Source organism: Corythoichthys intestinalis, chromosome 3, assembly GCF_030265065.1.
Source record: "Corythoichthys intestinalis isolate RoL2023-P3 chromosome 3, ASM3026506v1, whole genome shotgun sequence".
In the NCBI taxonomy this organism is placed as follows: domain Eukaryota; kingdom Metazoa; phylum Chordata; class Actinopteri; order Syngnathiformes; family Syngnathidae; genus Corythoichthys; species Corythoichthys intestinalis.
Window position 1 is genome coordinate 60,023,528 of NC_080397.1, and position 12,876 is coordinate 60,036,403.

At 40.6% G+C, this 12,876-nt stretch overlaps 1 protein-coding gene across 3 annotated transcripts in view; it reads left to right on the top strand.

Annotated features, from left to right (window-relative positions):
- Positions 1-6,707: 6,707 nt before the first annotated feature.
- LOC130912993 (mitochondrial import receptor subunit TOM70-like) overlaps positions 6,708-12,876 on the top strand; it is an 87,967-nt gene continuing 81,798 nt past the window's right edge. Inside the window, exons 1-2 of one of the 3 annotated variants that reach the window (XM_057831221.1) lie at positions 6,720-6,830; positions 8,959-9,016. The gene's annotated coding sequence lies outside the window, so the exon portion shown is untranslated. Of the gene's footprint in view, positions 6,831-8,958; positions 9,017-12,876 lie in introns of all 3 variants that reach the window. The other 2 variants (XM_057831222.1, XM_057831223.1) reach the window with 2 other exon arrangements.

Below are 12,876 nucleotides of genomic sequence, written 5' to 3' on the forward strand. Positions count from 1 at the left end.
GCAAATGCACGGTCACCCCTAAGCTTCAGCCTTGATCTTGGGACTACTAGAAGCAGGTGGTCAGCTGATCTGAGGGTTCTGGTTGGACTGTAAGGCTGAAGCAGTTCTGACAAATATGGCGGCGCAAGATTATTCAAACATTTAAAAACAAATAATAATATCTTAAAATGTATTCGGTAATGTACCGGGAGCCAGTGAAGAGATGCTAAAATTGGGGTGATATGTTCACGCCTGCGGGTTCTAGTTAGGAGTCGAGCAGCAGAGTTTTGTACAAGTTGCAGACGGGCCAGTGCCGCCTGACCGACACCTGCATACAAAGAATTACCGTAATCCAGCCGAGTTGTGACAAAAGCATGAATCAATTTTTCCATATCAGAGCGTGAAACAATAGATTTCACCTTAGCAATCTGGCGAAGCTGATAAAAACAGTCCCGAACAACACAAGAAATCTGCTTCTCAAATTTAAAATCAGCATCAAATTGGACCCCTAGATTTTTGACATAATTCTTAAGAAACGGAGACAATGAACCGAGGTCAACATTCAGGGAGGCCTGGCTACTCGGTTTGAACACCATGACTTCAGACTTACTGTCATTCAAACTTAAAAAATTACATGAGAGCCACGACTTTATATCGTTGAGGCATTCAATAAGTTGACAGAAAGTGCCATTCTGCGCCAATGGAAAATAGATCTGACAGTCATCAGCATACAAATGAAATGAAACACCATGTTTTCTAAAAACAGAACCAAGAGGCAATAAATAAAGTGAAAATAAAAGAGGGCCGAGAACAGATCCCTGGGGAACCCCATGTGGAAGCGATGCCTTTTTGGACATGAAATTGCCCATTTTCACACAAAAACTCCGTTCATTTAGGTAAGACTTAAACCATTCAAGAGCGACACCTTGAATACCCACACTGTGTTCAAGACGAGAAATTAAAATCTGATGGTCTACGGTATCAAATGCTGCAGATAAATCTAAAAGAACTAAAACAACAAACTTGCCAGAGTCTGTTGCCAGAAGTATATCATTTGATACTCTTAAAAGTGCCGACTCAGTGCTGTGGAGGGATTTAAAACCAGACTGAAATGGTTCCGAAATCTGGTTTTCTTCAAGGAATGGTAGCAGCTGACTATAGATAACCTTTTCTAGTATTTTAGAGATGTATGGAAGATGAGAAATGGGCCTAAAATTTGAACAGAGGGTGGAGTCTAGGCCTCTCTTCTTCAATAAAGGTTCTACTACTGCATGCTTAAAGTCACATGGCAATGTGCCAGTAAGGAGACTACAGTTAATAATTTTTAAGACGTGTGGAGCAATGATGTCAAAAACCTCTTTAAATAAGCGAGGGGGAATTACATCGGAGGGGGAACCGGAGGGCTTTATATTACTAACAATGTTTTCGACAAAAGAAGAAGAAACTTGCTCAAACTGGGCGAAAACAGATGAACAGCGCATGGGAACGGAGGGATCATTGCAAAATGGTGAAATAGAGGCTCTAGTTGTAGCAACTCTGTCAATAAAGAATTGAAGAAAGCGGTCACATTTTTCATTTGATGCATCAGGATCTAGGGAAATTGGAGCATCGAGGACAGAATTTATAGTTTTGAAGAGAGCACGGGGATTATTACTACTAGCAATAATTTCCGATAGGTACTTGTGCTTCTCAGCTTTCACAGTCTTCTGATATTTCACCAAGCAGTCCTTTAGGATCTCCCAGGAAACGTGCAGCTTGTCCTTTTTCCAAGAGCGCTCCGCTCTCCTGCACTCTCGTCTGGCGGCGCGAGTGACATCATTAAGCCAGGGCTCCGGTGCTGGTTTGACGCGCCGATTTTTTAGGGGAGCGATCGTGTCCAATGTTCGTAAGCAAACAGTATTAAAAGAAGCAACCAGTTCGTCAGTATTTAAACTCTCGGGTGAATGAGGGAGATCGTTGCTTATATCCAAAAAAGTCGATGAGAAAAGAGCTGGAGAGGAGGAGTGAAATGTGCGACAGCGTTTTGGGGGTGCGCAAAGTTTAGCTTCCCGCCGAATAGGAACGTCAAATACAATGGGCATGTGGTCTGAAAATACTGCATCATGAATGTTCAGATTGGACACACACAACCCATGTGATAGCACCAAATCAAGCGTGTGGCCGAGTTGATGGGTAGGTCCGACCACCGATTGGACAAGATTAAAAGAGTCAATAACATTTAAGAAGCTGCCGGAGATTGGCTCATCAGGGCAACAGACATGAATGTTAAAATCCCCAAGAATGAGGACACGATCATATTTTGGTAAAATTTCAGCCAAGAATTCAGCAAAGTCACTTAAAAAATCCTTGTTGTACTTGGGTGGTCGGTAAATGACAGCGCACAGTACAGCGTGCCAGCGACCAATTTCGAACAGGCAGTGCTCAAAAGTCACGCAGGGTGCTTGCAGGCTGATCGAACCGTGGGGACAGTCGTGATGGCTGTCCCTTGGCGATGAACCATTATTTTGAGAGCACCTGTCCTCACACAACCACCAGCTCAGGGCTCGTGCGGTACCCGCATGTCGCAGCCCTGAGGGAATAGGTGGGGTCTGGAATCAAACCTTTGATCCTCCAACCATTGGCGATCCCTTCTCCCACCCGCGCAACTGGTGCGATGGCTCTGCATGTCACACCCAGCTCCAGCTCAGCTAGCGTTCAGAGTGAATGTCTTCCCATCCTGTGAACATACACATCTGGTGTTTCAGGGGATCGCTGAATAGAAATAAGGTTAAACTTAAGAATAGCCGATTCGTCATACTTACTTATCATAACTTGGCCTATTTGTAACCTTACCACCTGAAACGTCCCAACAGCACCCGTCTCAAAACTCCAACATGTGATGTGGCAGATCATTATCCTTAAACCTTGAAATCTTTTGGGAAACAATGTGGTCAGGGAAAACCTTTAGATCGTTGGAATGGCCTCTGCGTGCTCCTAAAATGTGTCGTGTTATTAAAGCAATGTGTCAACCTCCATATGTATAAATAAGATTATGAATCGTATTATGTTTATAATAATTTACTGTTTGTTGGGCCTAAGAACTGTATGTTTAGAATTGAAAAGACTGTACAAGTCAATAAAAATTTACAGTTTTCCGCATCCATATTAACTTTCAGTAATAATGTTGGTGTTATCTTGACCCACTTAACCCCCTCTAGCCATGCCCACAATTGCAATTGTAAGCATGGCTATATCACTCATAGCTACTACTCAAAGTGCATTATGAATACCCAGTCCATGTTATCATTCCCAATTTACATCAACTTGTGTGATACCCCAATTATCTAGACAAAATCAAAAACTAACCGCTATGGTGGTCTAAATACCATTATTTGAGATTCTAACTCTTCTTTTTTAACAATAAGCTTAATAAATAATATTGATCGTCAACAACCCTAGTCACAAGGAATAATTTTGTCGAAAGATGGGAGTTATACATTCATTACTACGGTGTGTGGTTGTCTACTCCAAGTTTAAACTGTTCAATGTTAACCAATGCAACAATCAACACAAAAACATTTATATGTCTTATTATTTCCAGTTTACAAACCCTCATGTCCAATTCAGATCCAAACCAAAGCCACTTAGCAATAATTAAAATATTTATGTCTTGGAAATTGATGCCTTTTCCTTTGTTCCTTATGTCGTTCAAAATATGTATCGTTCTCCCCTTTTGTGAAACAATTAGGTCCCCTGAAAATAATTGCAAAATAACATACCAGTGAATAGGATCAATAGAATAACTACAAGCCAACCAGTTTTTTGTTTTGTTTTTTACACAAATTAAACGATGTCCTTCAAACAGGCAAATATAAAATATGAAAATATAGAAATTTTATAAAAAATGAAAAAATGCAATCCCAACATAAAAATAGAATTTTTAGAAAAATTCTTTAAAGAAATGAAAAATACAGTTAGCACAGGCATGGAACTAAACAACACTTTCTCCACTCCTCCTTTTTTTTTTTTTTTTTTTTTGAAAGATTATTCAAGTCCTTAAAAAAAATCTGTTCCATAAAGGTCTCCAAAGCAATGGAAAAATATCACATGAGGGTAATTCATCAAAAGATCAAAAATTAAAAATGAAAACATAAAAATTGTCGTATACTGGGGAAATTGTATTTATAGGCGGTAGACTTGGAAAAGTATTCTGAAATTAAAGTAACTCATCTCTAGATTCTATCTAATTATCGTTGTATCTTTCGAGTATTATTCTTAACATATAACATAAGCAATTTCCCCAGCATAATAAATTGCATTTGGCACGATGCCCGTGTTTGTTTACGTTCTCAAATTTAATTCCTCCCCTCTTATGTAATTTGTTAATTCGATTTTGACTGTGGTCTTTCTCTTAAAAAATTGGTTGCTTATTTCCCCTATAATTTCAAAGCAACAAAATTTACCTACATTGGTCTAGTCTTTTCATCCCAGATCATGAAATTGGTGAAAATGTCTTTTTTCCCTTTTTTTATTTTATTTTATGCATTTATTGCTTTAACCGTCTTTTTCAGCCTTCGACACTAATGCCATCTCTTTAATGAACATTTTTATGTTCTGCCACATCTTTGCCAGTCAATTTGGCACCTGGCGCATCATTCTCGGAGAGAATTGGTAGGTTTAGCGCTGTAAACATCTCCTTCGTACACGATTTCCATTTATTTCATAGTAGGGACAAACAGTGGCTTGTCCCTACTTAGCAACAGCAGCTAATGTCATGAATATTAATGAGCGGAAGTGACGTGTTGCTTGCGGTACGCCATTGATTGCTTACCTGGCAATAACGTTCACCTGCATGTCAGGTGTATATGATGTTTTCTTTGAAAGATTGAGGATGACACTGACAGCTGCCTAATCCTGGTCGTAATTTCCTTTGATTTAAATTGAGGACATAACTGCTATAGTAGTAATTGTAATCAGAGGCAGGGCCCAATGAGGCAATATTGCACAGTGAGTTTAGTAATTGTCATTAGAAGCCAATTGTATTTTTAACGTTTGTTTTTGCAGTTATTAAATTTTGATACGTTTGTCATTGTCGGCTCACCTATATTTTAGTGTTGCCAGAAGTTTTGACTGCCAACATACATGAAGAAATTGTCCTTCAGGAAGATGACCGTGGCATATGCACAATGGCTCTTGTGTGCTCCAGAATCAGAGACCTTGTGTCTCCAGAGTCCTTCAGAAGACGGGCACATTTTAAATGGCTTAGCAGTAAGTACTTCAGTAAAATGCAATGGCATGTACTTTTTTGTACTGTTGTCACATTTGTCTACTACCTACAGTAGGGCAAGTCAGCCACTGATTGTGCACGTTCTCCCACTTGAAAATATTAGAGAGTAATTGTCAACATGGGTAAACCTCAACCATGAGAGACAGAATGTGGGAAAAAAAAAAACAGAAAATCGCATTGTTTGATTTTTAAAGAATTTATTTGCAAATCATGGTGGAAAATAAGTATTTGGTATATACCAAAAGTTCATCTCCATACTATGTTACGTACCCTTTGTTGGCAATAATGGAGGCCAAACATTTTCTGTAAGTCTTCACAAGCTTGGTATTTTGGCCCATTCCTCCATGCAGATCTCTAGAGCAGTGATGTTTTGGGGCTGTCGTTGGGCAACACGGACTTTCAACTCCCTCCTCACCCAGTGGCGTCAAAATGGTAACAAGAACGGGGAGAAAAAATCCCAGATCCACACGGGGGGACCTAGTGAATGACCTACAGAGAGCTAAGACCACAGTAACAAAGGCTACTATCAGTAACACAATGCGCCGCCAGGGACTCAAATCCTGCACTGTCAGATGTGTCCCCCTGCTGAAGAGAGCACACGTCCAGGCTCGTCTGCGGTTCGCTAGAGAGCATTTGGATGATCCAGAAGAGGACTGGGAGAATGTGTTATGGTCAGATGAAACCAAAATAGAACTTTTTGGTAGAAACACAGGTTCTCTAGTTTGGAGGAAAAAGAATACTGAATTGCACCATACCCACTGTGAAGCATGGGGCTGGAAACATCATGCTTTGGGGCTGTTTTTCTGCAAAGGGACCAGGACGACTGATCTGTGTAAAAGAAAGAATGAGTGGGGCCATGTATCGAGAGATTTTGAGTGAAAATCTCCTTCCATCAGCAAGGCCATTGAAGATGAGACGTGGCTGGGTCTTTCAGCATGACAAAGATCCCAAAGACACAGCCAGGGCAACAAAGGAGTGGCTTCGTAAGAAGCATTTCAAGGTCATGGAGTTGCCTAGCCAGTCTCCAGGTCTCAACCCCATAGAAAATCTGCGGAGGGAGTTGAAAGTCCGTGTTGCCCCAAAACATCACTGCTCTAGAGGAGATCTGAATGGAGGAATGGGCCAAAATACCAGCAACAGTGTGTGAAAAGCTTGTGAAGAGTTACAGAAAACATTTGGCCTGTGTTATTGCCAACAAAGGGTACATAACAAAGTATTGAGATGAACTTTTGGTATTGACCAAATACTTGTTTTCCACCATGATTTGCAAATAAATTCTTTAAAAATCAAACAATATGATTTTGGTTTTTTTTCCACATTCTGTTTCTCATGGTTAAGGTTTAACCATGATAACAATTAAAGGCCTCTCTAATATTTTCAAGTGGGAGAAGTTGCACAATTAGTGGTTGACTAAATACACTGTACAAATAAAGCTCAACATATACATCATAAAGCGCCTTTGATCGAATACAGACTATTGAAAATTCTAAAGGGATCATTTTTTTCATCAACTTATCTCCTTACTTTACAGCCAGCCATTCGTATGAATGCGGTCCGTCCTCGTCGAAGCGGTATTTGGTTCAAGGTAATTATTATATTTTATTATATTTTTATTATATTATATTTTTTGTACCATGCATGCATTTTGAAACGTGAAAAAAATGGAAAAGTCAGCCGCTAAGGTATTGGCATCATAGTTCGCAATATTTATATAGAATAAATGCTACCGGCATGTTTTTTTTTTTTTGCTTTTAACAAAGAATCGAGACTGTTTTACGTCCATATCCGTTTTTTTTTTTTTTGTATTTTTTTTGTATTTTTGCTTTTAACAAAGAATCGAGACTGTTTTACGTCCATATCTTTAAAGAATTCAGGGATTTAAGCATTAATTCACGAGAACTTCGACGTAAAAAGATCTTTGTTGTGAGAAGGCGCCGCTGCAGTGAACTTCAAAGACGAGCTGCGCATTCGCCATATTTACATAAATAAATGCTACCTGCGCGTTTTTTTGCTTTTAACCAAGAATCGAGACTGTTTTACGTCCATATCTATCAAGAGTTCAGGGATTTAAGAATTTATTCACAAGAAAATCAACATAAAAAGCGCTTTGCCGTGGTAAGGCGGCGCCACAGTGAACTTAAAGACGAGCCGCACATTTGAGATATTTGTGTAAAATAAATGCTACCTGCACGTTTTTTTTGCTTTAAACCAAGAATCGGGACTGTTTTACATCCATATCTATAAAGAATTCAGGGATGTAAGCATTTATTCACAAGACTTTTCAACAAAAAAAGCTCTTTGTCTGTGATTCCAATCGGTCAGCTTTGACGGCTTTGCCAACAATGAAGGCTCCCTTTTTATCGGCCCTGTGTCCCGTCAATTACATTATGAAGTTTATGGTTTACCTTCTTAAAAAGTACAAAAACACAGATTATTGTTTTAATAACAAGGTAAAAGCCTTAACTTTGAAATAAACTCACTGTTTTCAATTATTTTGTTGGAGGCTGTCGTCTGAAAATTGCAATCTATCCTTTGTCCGAGGTCGTCCGAAATGATGCCACTTTAGTGTAACTCAGCCATGCTGTTGGCTGCCATTCCAAGAAATTGGAACGCTATTGGCTGCCATTTCAAAAAATGTCAGAAATTGAAGGATGTACTTAAGACGCAACTCGTATCGCCATTGGCTGCCACTTGGCGGAACTCGCAACCAGTGTTGTTAATAACGGCGTTACTAACAGCGTTATTTTTTTCAGTAGTGGGTAATCTAATTAATTACTTTTCTCATCTTGGCAACGGAAAGGCATGCGTTACTATGCGTTACTATATTGGTCGAAAAGTCTGAGGGAAACGGACTCACCGAGACGACAGAGCAGAGCAGGAGTGGGGAGGAGGCAAGAAAGTTGTGACGCCGAGTAAACGCGATGCTAGGTAGCTCCAATAATACCTGTTGTAGCCGATAGCCTACAAACTACGCCCGCATGTTATGGTAGATATGGTAGACATGGTAGATATCACATGTACTGTATATAGATATAACTAGATGCAAAATGACAGACATGGCACTAAATCTGTTAGTAAACAGCCGCTATATTAAAGCAGTAGACTTTTTAGGACGGCTCTGTTGTAGAGAACCTTCCTAGCGAACCTAACTAACTTTTTATCTAAAATACTTCTAAATCGGCAAAATCTTGACTTGAATCTATCTTTAAATGATGAAAGTTTTAAAACTTTCATATGTCGAAAGTAGAGAAAAGGGAACTAATGCAATAATGGGAGCAATTTGAACAACTTTTAACAGTTGATTCAGGGTAAAGGGTAAATTAGGGTAAAGAATTGGGCTCGGGCCAATTGTACCAAAAACCTTCACAAAAAACCTCACATAGTGTGGCCAAATTTTTTTTTTTTTTTTTTTGAGGAGAAAAAAAAAAGGAATTATCACCAATTACTTTGCCAAGTAACTAATTACTCTTACATTCAGGTAATTGAGTTACTTACGCAATTACTTTTTGGGAGAAGTAATTTGTAACTATAATTACTTTTTTTCAGTAAGATTAACAACACTGCTCGCAACGCTATTGGCTGCCATTGGCGCCAGTTACGTTAAGTTTGGTTATTTATTTATTTATTTATTTATTTATTTCATGTGCCAATGGCCAAAACCCTTCAAAAGCGCTCAGCACATATTTGGAAAATTCATACACTTCTCATACAAGGTCGAAAGAATGCAACGCTTGTTTTGGACGTTTCACCAAGCGGAGGAGCTTGAGCGTGGTGAGTTGAACTTTTTCTGATTCCTGCATGTAAAGTAACAAAGATGCTTACACTGTGCAAATGTAACACAATAAGCATTTATTCACAAAAATTTCAACAGTGAATTTCAAAGGTGGGTGGGGCACGATTGCGCGCGCACAACCCGGAAGCACGCTGCGTGCACGTGCGGTGGTCTTGGCCATAAAATTGAAGAAAACTAAGCACTTTACTCACACTCATATGGATGTACAACATCATCTTAAGATGCTAAACTAACACATTCCCTCTTAACACCAATGTGCAACGCGAATATAATGTAAACAACACTCTCCTCGACGCAGCGAGGTCGAGCGGGAGCAACCAGCCGACGTAACAGTAAAAACATGAAACGGTCGCGCTGATAACAGCTCTAACTCATCATAAAAACTTTGACATGAAGAGGAAATACTAACATTCATTCATAGACGCACACAAATTAACAGGTCGCTGCACTCTGCTCGAAATGTGCACCTTATGCCTATTCTCGGTCCCAGAATACGCAGCGCGCATGACGTAGGACAATAACAGGGAGTAACTGACCGGTTGCTAAGGGAACGAACGCATACCCAAGGAACCTTGCTAACAGGAGTATTAAAATTGCTAATACAATCATTTAGGATTATTTTAGATGCATGTATGTTATATTTTTCTTACAGAGTATTTGACGAGGAATACGATAGACCAAGGGCGTAGGTTTGCATAGGGATGGTAGGGACAAAACACTACCAACTTTTTAGGATGCTCAAATTGTCCCTACCAACTTTTAAGCAACCTCATTTGCGTTATATAATGACTTCAGTTAAATAGATCAATTAGATTGTCTTTCCATATGTTTTAATTGTTGTAATTGACCCCACCATTATTAAGTGATTTTTTTTTTTCATTATGTTCAGACCAGAGGTTGCGCTAGACTTTTTCGTTTTCTGTCATTTTGACTGACAGGGTCATAAAAATCCGGTCATAATCTATTTTTACCCGTCACTGAAATTTTTAAAATGTTAATAATGACATATTCAATAGTATTTAGTTTTCATTCATCTTTAATTAATATTCTGTCCGAACAAGCTTAACAGAGAATCCACACCGCGCCATCACACATCAAGCAGCTGTGCGTTATTAGCGCCTAGCTTGCCTTAAACACGGCTTTTTAGGAAGGGTCGGACTTGACAAGTCATCAAAAAAAAAAAAAAAAAAGGGTTTGAGGATAAAGGCCCAAGTACACCGCATGCGTGATCGTTGCGGTTCCGGTTCAGTGTTGACTGCGTGCCACGCAGTCTGTCAAAAACTGGCAAATCATACCGGCTGCTGCACGGCTGCGGTCCGCCAACTCCGTCCCCGCACGCGATAATGTGCCATTTAAAACAACGACAAACACACGGAGTCTGTAGTGTGTACTCATCAGAGAAGCAGAGAGAGAGCACATTTTTTTCCTTGCATATTGATATTGTAACGTTTGCTAAGCGGAAGTTTGGCCGCGAAAACAACACACGAGCTTCATTGCCTTTTCCTCTTTTTCTTTATTAACTTCCCGCCACCTCACCAATGCAAAAACACAACTGCAGTGGGGAGAACAAGTATTTGATACACTGCCAATTGTCAGTGAATCAAATACTTGTTCTCCCCACTGTATTTACACTGACGCTATCTAGTCCACCAATCGGAGAGTCGCGCTGGTGCACCAGCACACCAATGACAGCCCGGCGTAACTGCGTTGGTGCATAAATTAACCCACCGATGACAGCCCTGGTCGGCACAACACCGGCGACGCTACAATATTTTAGTTGTGTCTGTCTCTTAATTCCAGATTGACTGCATCATGTTGAGATCAGGGCTCCGTGTGTGGAGGGAAGGAGGGCTATTATGCCCTTGTTTGTGTCGGCGCGTTTATATCTTTGTGCACATTTAAAATTTATGGCACATAACATCTCATAGAGCTGTTATAAACAACTGATAAATAATCTGTCATATTTATAAAATGGATAGCGAATTATATACGACACGAACTAAGAAAACAACGTTGGAATTGGTGTCTCAACACTGCAGATTCATGTGCCCAGCGCAAACTGTTGTTGAAATTCGCCCCCCCGGCCCAGACGCACCCGCGGACAGCACCAACCAAAACAAGTGCCGCTCGGCTGACGCTACCCCGCGTGCGCCCGCCGGGAAGGCCGAATCTCGCGCGTCCTCTTATTTTAACCCTTTGTACTGACTCCATGTTTCAAAAGCTTGAAGAACACTCACCGAAAACAGGTTGACAATTTATTCGTCGACAATGGTAAAAACAAGGCAAAAACAGACGACGGAGGGACAATTCTGAATCCAAAACAAGGCTATATGTTTCCGAGCAGAAAAAATCTCTGTTATCTCAGTGTCCAGTCTTTTTAAAGTGTTTGCTGAGGCGGGCCTTGTCGAAGGCGTTTCTGGGCGTTGCTTTTGGGCCATCCCCTCTGTGGCCGGTTTTGGGCGGCTTAGGTTCGTGCGCGGATTGGGACGCCCGCTATCAACTTTGCTGTCCGGGCTGGTTCTACTTATTTTAGGACAAGGCGCTTTGTCCTTGGAGTTTGCTGGGAGAGCTGATTACACGAGTTGGTGCGTCAATCTTGTGATAAGACGGCATTGTGTATCTCTTCTATTTCTTTAAACTATGGTGTGCTATTTATTTTATATTAGTAGTGTAGTCCTACCGTAAATATGAAAATGATACTATTTCCTGATTAATTATATTACGTGTGTTAGACTAATGCAAACAGTTAGACGGTGCCTACGAAAACCTGTACCATATGTATGTGTTAGGCTATATATGTGTTAGACTAATGCAAACAATTATGTGTGTGTGATGACGATATCTTTTCTCCTTCACTGTTGTTTTTTCTACGAAGGGTCAAGTGAAATGTAGGAAAGAAAGAGAAACGTCTTGAATAGACCACCAGGTCGAAACTTGTGGGTGTCTCTTTTTTCTCTTTCGTACTTTTCCCCCTCGACTCTGTATACAAACCGAGATTGTTTGTGCGCCGGGCATGAGAATTTCTGCAGTGGAACCACTTCCAGATACGCTGCTTTTTTTTTTTTTTTGCTTAGCACGTCGTGTGTTTGATATCATTGCCAGAAAAACACACATAATAGGACACTTTGCAGTTTCGCTTTTTATGCTGTCCTTATAGTAATGATCTGCTGCATCGTATATCACTTTGTGACTTTCCACCTCCATGATGAAGTGCTCATCATCCATCTTCGCTCGTGTTTAAACCGTGATTAGGCACCTGGGCTTTTGAGGTCAGGCCCAGCTCTGCCCATTTTGTCGGATGCGTGTCCGGCAAAAATAGAAAATAACCTATACCATCCGGCGGGCATGCGGCACCCCGGAGGTGGTTCGCAGTCAATCCGGAGCACTGACGCGGCCGGTATACGTTGAACAATAGGATATAATGGAACGGATTGGCCCCGGCGCTATTTTTTGCCGGAGTCGGACCGGAACTGCAACGATCACGCATGCGGTGCATTTGGGCCCTAAGCCTGAGAATGATCGGTTTTCTCTCTGCTCCATATAAGCAATATTTCAACATCGCTTACACGGCCGAGAGTCGGGGCAAACTGCTCGTATGTGTGTGTGACATGCACGAACAGTGCGTGCATGCTATCGATCCATATACTTTGAATATAAACCTGTACAGGGATTATTTATGCCTGTTATTTGTGTCCTCTTTTTAATAAGCAAAATATGATATCCCTGGAATGACGGATGACAGGCAGCATGTGTGATTGTATGGTCATTTGTTTTGATGCTTCTGCGCATGCGGGTCGTCTTGCTCAGGGCATGTCGGACTGCGAATTAGTGCGCAGAT